The 7500-nt window shown below is 50.4% G+C and overlaps 1 protein-coding gene across 1 annotated transcript in view; it reads right to left on the bottom strand.

The window, feature by feature from the left end:
* Positions 1-6134, bottom strand: part of LOC135109702 (uncharacterized) — a 97278-nt gene extending 91144 nt beyond the window's left edge. Inside the window, exon 1 of the mRNA XM_064021281.1 lies at positions 4545-6134. The gene's annotated coding sequence lies outside the window, so the exon portion shown is untranslated. The remainder of the gene's footprint in view (positions 1-4544) is intronic.
* Between the last annotated feature and the right edge of the window lie 1366 nt (positions 6135-7500).

The following is a 7500-nucleotide window of genomic DNA, read 5'->3' as shown; positions in this document are numbered from 1 at the left end:
TGTACGTGGGTAAGTTAATGTCTTCGTTTTAGATAAGCATTTTTTTCCTTCTTTGTACCTATTTTTTATTTTCTATTTTATTTTAGAGTAAATCTCTCTCTCTCTCTCTCTCTCTCTCTCTCTCTCTCTCTCTCTCTCTCTCTCTCTCTCTCTCTCTCTCAGACGCACCGAAACTACCACGTCATCAGCTGCTACAAAGAAAAAAAGAGAAAGAAAAAGGGAAAAAAGTGCCCATTGTGTTGAAAATGAGCCTCGTGAAACCTCGCACCGGCAGAGGAAGTGACATAAATGTACAATTTTGGCAGCCACGACAGAGGAGCCGAACCCTGAGCAGGTGGAGGAAGGGAGGAGGAGGAGGAGGAGGAGGAGGAGGAGGAGGAGGAGGAGGAGGAGGAGGAGGAGGAGGAGGAGGACGAGAATGGACGAGGAAGACGACGACGAAGAGAAACACAAACACAAACACACACACACACACACACACACACACACACACACACACACACACAGAGCCCAGCCCAGCATCCCATCACTTCTAGAACACGATTCCCGAAGGCGCACAGGATTTTCACTTCAGCACACACACACACACACACACACACACACACACACACACACACACACACACACGCACAGCCGCCAGTGGTCAGGGTCCAGCGCAGACGGGTACGTGGCGGGGCGGAGCGAGCCTTCCTTCCCGCCCCTCGAGGCCCCGCGACACGAAGGGCCCCTCCTTGCCCGGCCTCACCCTGAACCTGAGGGAGGCGAGGCAAGGCAACACGCACGAGCAAGGATTGACTTGTTTTATACTTGGTTATGTCTTGTGTTGCGGTTCCTGAGTGTAATCCAGAGAGAGAGAGAGAGAGAGAGAGAGAGAGAGAGAGAGAGAGAGAGAGAGAGAGAGAGAGAGAGAGAGAGAGAGAGAGAGAGAGAGGTTATGCGAAGGGTAATGTTATCTTGTGTGGTACTTGAGGGGAAAGGGAAAAAGGAACGGTGAGGGAGAATGGATAGAGGGAAAATGGAGGGATGAGGGGAAGGGATAAATATTCTAACCATACTAAATTACTGTTTTTCTTCCTTTCTTTTTTTTTTCTTTTCCTCTCATTTTGTCGTTAAAGATCACGGTGAAGGTAATTTGTTCTATTGTCTGTTTTATTCACCAGTGTGTGTGTGTGTGTGTGTGTGTGTGTGTGTGTGTGTGTGTGTGTGTGTGTGTGTGTGTGTGTGTGTGTGTGTGTGTGTGGCACTGTGCACATTGTAGGCCTGGCATTTCTCACCGCCATCTAAGAACTCCTCAAACTTCAACTCAAACTAAAAACAAACGTGAGGGAGAGAAACAAACATCACCACTCTAGATATTTTCAGTACCATATGGGCGCCATCACGAGCAGGTCATAAACACACATGAACACACAATGAGGGCCACACCACCGGGTCACATCACAGTAAAAGCTATACCACAACGAACATGGCACAATGAAGAAGCCACACCACACAACTTGCACATAAGCCACACTGCAGGTCGCACATATGACATAACAAGCCACACTAGTCACACGTAAAGCCACATTGGTGACACACGCAAGCTACTTTATCACCAAGCCACAAACAAAAGCCGGCCTAAGAAGCATGTCACATCATATCAAGCTCTACGTAAGGTCGCATCACGAGCAGGTCACACCACGGAGGCCGCATCGAAACAGATCACCATATAATTTAGAAATTTGCACTGATTAAAAAAGAAAGAAAAGGAAGAAAAAAGAAAAAAGGGACACGAATCGCTCACTGCTCACCTGATTTGACTAGCGACTGCAGAGGAGGAGGAGGAGGAGGAGGAGGAGGAGGAGGAGGAGGAGGAGGAGGAGGAGGAGGACGAGGAGGAGGAGGAGGAGGAGGAACAATCAAGTGTAGCCGCAGCCGACCCGACCTCAACGACTTCAAGAACCCGACTCGACTCTGAAGACCTGACCGACCGACTGACTGACTCCCTCCTCCTTCTCCCCCTCCCACCACCACCACCACCACCACCACCACCTCCTCCAGCCGCCGCCTCTTCCTCCGCCGCCGCCACAGCCACGAACCTCCGTGTGCCGCAAATTGACGGTTTGGCGGCCACGGCTTGGTAATGAGTCGGTAGCTTCGTGTCGAGACTGTTTTTGCGACCCAGTGAAATTATCAGTTGTTGGGTGTAGTTCGTGAAAGTCTGTCTATTTCTCCGACTGTCTGTCTAGCTGTCTGTCCAACTGTCTACTGGTGGAAAAGGACGGACACACACACACACACACACACACACACACACACACACACACACACACACACACACACACACACACACACACTCAAGAGTACAGAGCGACAGCCACACGTCCCTCCATCTCATCCTTTAAGAGGGAAGGAAGGACGGATGAAGGGAGGGAGGGTTAAGAGAGAGAGACACAGAGAGGGAAGGAGGGAATGATGATAACTGACGGAGGAAGGCAGGGTTAGGGATGGATGGCTGTATGGATAGATGGATGACTGGGTGGGTGGGAGGAAAGGGAGGAGGAGGAAAGGAAGGAAGGTGACAGTACGAAATGAAGAAGACAAGAAAGAAAAGGTCAAGTAATCAATTTCGCAACGGAGTTAATAAGAGAAAGGGAGAAGGAATGGTGAAAAAAATAAAAACAGTATACGAGAGAGAAAAAGGAAGTAAATGAAAGAGAGGATCCTCATGGTTCAAAATAGAAAACGTATGTATGGAAGAAAACGAGAGAGAGAGAGAGAGAGAGAGAGAGAGAGAGAGAGAGAGAGAGAGAGAGAGAGAGAGAGAGAGAGAGAGAGAGAGAGAGAGAGAGAGAGCGCTTCAACGAGGGGCGAGAGAGGGGAACGAGCTACGAAGGGCAAGGAACCCTAACACACACACACACACACACACACACACACACACACACACACACACACACACACACACACACACACACACAAGAAGGCAGACAGGTAGATAGACAAGATGAAAGTAATTATAGTTTGGCAGTCTCTTCCTTCAAGCCTTCAAGGGGAATGACGGATGAGAGAGAGAGAGAGAGAGAGAGAGAGAGAGAGAGAGAGAGAGAGAGAGAGAGAGAGAGAGAGAGAGAGAGAGAGAGAGCACTCTGCTATAACGTCCATACCCTCGAGCTGTCGAATACGAGGAAACCGATAAATTGAGTACATCACAGGCTCTCCTTCCCTCCTTCCTTCTTGCTGAACCGCGAGAATACAAGAAACTCTCTCTCTCTCTCTCTCTCTCTCTCTCTCTCTCTCTCTCTCTCTCTCTCTCTCATTTATTGGACTCTGATATGCTCTCACGTCTTCTCTTTTTCTTCCTCCATCTCTCCTCTTTCACTCAACTCTTACAACCCGTATTGCTTCTTCCTCTTACTTCTCTCTCCTCTTACTCCTGCTTAACATTTTAACTTCTCTTCCTTCATTATTATCTATACATCTTTCTTTCTTTCTCATCCTCCTCCCCCTCATCATCATCACTATAATCGTCATCTTCCCTCTCCTCCTCCTTTTCTTCCTTTCTCTTCCCTCGTCTGGTCGTCTACTTAATTTGGCTTCCATAAAAGTTACCAAGATGGGCTGACTTTTCCTGAAACTTTAACGTTACTGGCACTCACACCACTATCGGCACTCCGCACACGACCGCCGGCGCTCAGGTCTTCACGATCACCACCACCACAACTTACAGCACCAGTACACAAGGGAATACTGCCACCAGTACCGGCATGGGAATGTACAGAACACCACCACCACCGCCGCCACCACCACCACCACCCCGGCCCTCGCAAAACCTGGTTACCTGTCCCCGTGGAGATCAATGCAGTGACCGTTCCCAGTGAAATCGCTACCCCGCCGACCGCCAGGCTCCTGCTCTTTATTACAGACTTGCATCACGTGTGTCTGTGGCCGCCCCCGGGGAAACAAAGGCCGCCGTCCAGCTGTCCACCGGCGCCCAAGGCACCCGCCCCAAGCCACTGGGAGGAAAAATGAAAACTCTGCCTACCACAGCACCAAGCAACCTTCACTGCAGACTGCACACTGTTACCACATCACCAAGACTAACCAAACTTTTATTTTTCTGTCCCTAGCTTTCCTCTCTTTTCCCTCCTCTCCCTCTCTTTCTCGCTCTCTGCCCCGCCTCCGTCTCTCCCTCCCTCCCTCCCGATCGCCGCCGCTCTCAAGTTCATAGTTCAGTCAGCCTTTCGCCCGAGCAGGTCGCTGCAAGACTCTGCCGTCTGCGGCCACATGAGGGCTGGGTCACTACCTGGCAGGACTTGGTTCACTCGGAGCTGAATTCTGATAAAGTCCACGAGCAGGGATTCGTTTCTTTTAAAGTCAATCACGACGTGTGGAGAGACACCCGACAGGTGTTAGAAGGCAAGCTCAAGTACAGACATTAATGAATGTAATACGAATAAAGCACATGGTCTGGTCTTGGGCGAGGCAGCAGCCAACACGACTCGTCACCAGTGTCAGGAACACGGCGGGAGGAATCCCTTGCACCATGCACATGTGACTCTTACCTGTTATAATTCTGAGGCACTTGGCTGAGGTCCAACTTGCTCGTCGAAGGTGACACACGTGCCCCAGCAGCTTGCATCCTGTCCCGTGCACTGTCCCTGCTGTAGCAAGGTCCAGTGAAGGCAGACAGTGTCGGCAGGCAGCAAGGGAAGCGCCGGCCCCTGCCAAGCCTGGGCAGGCCAGCGTCACGCGACCAACTTCATCTAGCTGGACTTGCTTTCTCTGTCTTGCATCACGCCTACTACTGGAAGGTCGATTTTACTGTTCATTAAAGTTCAGTTGGCAATCTCGATTTCCCGTCTAGTAGTATTGGTTCTTATCTCTTCTGTGTGCCTGGGGCCGGTTGACATTGGGACAGGTTCACCAGGGCAAGTCAACAGCTATCTGGCTCCAAATGTACGGTCTTCTGATTCAGAAATCTTGAAATAGTTGTGATTTCGTTCATTTCAAACTTTCTCCAAGGCAGCGGGCGGCTGGCGCAGGCCATGTGGCGCCCAAGCGGCCACAGCTGTTCGCTCATGTCTTCACATTTTGGGACTCAGAGGCCAAAGAACTTCCTTAAACCTGTTACTTCTCATCTTCATCAGGTGATTCCCTTCAGCTTGAGTTTATTTCTCCTGCATGCAGGGCACTTGGAAGGGAGCCATCGCGACTGGTGGGGGCAAGGCCGGGGGCACGACACATGCTGGCTAAGGCAGAGTCCCCACAGCTGGTTCCCGGCAGCTGGCCACACTTCCCGGCCTGGTGTAGCTGGTTTTGGCCGAGGAGGCCATACGGCCATGAGAGACATCACCACGGGAGACGGGTGTGGCCTGAAGTGGAAGCGAGGTGCGGCTGCGACCACTTTGTGGACTTAGTCTGCCGAGCGGGGCACCGACTACGGCACAAGTCCACAGAGTATGTGGACACCACCGTTCCGCCGCCACGCACTGCCGCTCCTCAGCTCGCTGTGCTTCACCAAGTGGTGCAGCAACTGCACTGACTGGTGATTCAAGATCACAGGTGATAAGTTTTGGGACAACGAACTAATTCCTTTTGAAAAACAAACTTAAATTCACGGCACTAAAAAGTTCCAAGGTAATCCTGGCGCGTCGGTATTCCCCTCACTCGTGCACTCGAGAAACACATCTGCCGGCACTCGCACCAGCTGGAGAACTAAGTCCCAAAGTGGACTTGGCATGCAGGTCCTTGATGCTGGCGGCACTCTCGTGTCCAGGATCGCGAGGAACAGTGCCGCAGGGCGTGCTGGCAGCAAGTGGCCAGAGGAATCCAACACAGTGGTCGGTTTCTCCTGGCTTTCGGCAAAGTTCAGCCCGAGCCCTCCGCGTGGAGACTAAGTTCAAAAAACGCGACAAAGTTTGTTACGAGCCGCTTTGCACGGATAATGCAGATTTTTTACCACTGTTATAATTTCGTTTGATAAACGCTGCGATACGAGGCTGGAATCACCTTTTTCTACGAATATACGATTTTTGTGGACTTAAGCGACGCGCGAGCAAGGGCCTTGTGTGTGTATCGTGTGAAAGGCAAGGGCGGAGCCGCGCTGCCGCACCCTCCGGTGTCCGCATCGACACTGACTTCAGCTCGCTTCAACTGGGCTCCAAACCCTTCGCCGGCCGGCTGCTGTGGATGCCACACGTCGCCATACACGTAGTCACAAAAACCCACCTTTAAGAAAAAACAAAACTATATTCGAAACAGTTATATATGGAGAAGCAAATTATCCTTATGTGCCCATAAAAACAGCCTGACTAAATGATGCTATACTAGGCAGTGTGGGCATGGGAGGAGTGGCGGTGTGGGTGGGGGGCGGGGCGGGGAGGGGTCGGCCCGCGAGGCGGTAACACCTCCGATGGCAGAGTCCAGTTCCTTCGGTGCTTACTCGAGAAACATATTTATTTTTTCTCTCTCTCTTCCTGGGTGCGGAGTACTGGCGAGGAGTCAGTAGAATGTGGAGGGTGTTATGACTTCCCTCTTGACCGCTACTTCATTTACGGAGGAGGAAGTGACGGCGGCGGCGGGCGAGCGGAGAAACGCCAAGGCCGCCCTTCACAAAGCTACGAGCCTAAAGGAGATGTGGACACGGACTGGGCGGGGATATTGTAGCTATATTTTAATGCAGGAGACGGGCGACGGCCGGTGACGGGAGAACTACATGTGTACTGTGTCATTCACGTGTATGTAGATTTTACTACGTTACGTCCGTGGCTGGATTACGTGTGTGTGTGTGTGTGTGTGTGTGTGTGTGTGTGTGTGTGTGTGTGTGTGTGTGTGTGTGTGTGTGTGTGTGTGGTTTATTCATAATGTATAAATGTTCCAGATGGCAAAGTTGATAAATTATGTAATGATGCAAATGAGAGAGAGAGAGAGAGAGAGAGAGAGAGAGAGAGAGAGAGAGAGAGAGAGAGAGAGAGAGAGAGAGAGAGAGAGAGAGAGAGAGAGAGAGAGAGAGAAATTCGTGGTCGGACACAACACGGACGCTTATCCAGCACCTTTTTGATAATCTTCATTGCTACACAAAACAATTACAGACTGTGGCCACTCATTTAACGAAGCAGGCACACACACACACACACACACACACACACACACACACACACACACACACACACACACACACACACACACACACACACACACACCAACAAACAACTAAGTAATCAACTCTCGACTCGCATTCACAATACAACCTTCACATAAAAAAAAAAAAAATACAGGAAAAATACGTATATACAAGACAAGGCTGCAAAATACGCCACTCCAGGAATCCGAAAAATAATTATACACCACGAATACAATATACACGCCATCACAAAAATATACTCCTGAGTACACCTGTAATTACAACCAATTGAGATAGGTAAGTACGCAGTGTGAATGGCGGCATCAATATTTATGCATTCGAAGCTCAATGTATAACCAAATGGCTTCACACAGACCGGCTGAAGTTTCGTAATC

This window comes from Scylla paramamosain, chromosome 2 (assembly GCF_035594125.1).
Source record: "Scylla paramamosain isolate STU-SP2022 chromosome 2, ASM3559412v1, whole genome shotgun sequence".
Taxonomy (NCBI): domain Eukaryota; kingdom Metazoa; phylum Arthropoda; class Malacostraca; order Decapoda; family Portunidae; genus Scylla; species Scylla paramamosain.
Note: the sequence above shows the minus strand (reverse complement) of the source record. Positions and strands in the feature narration are given on the sequence as shown.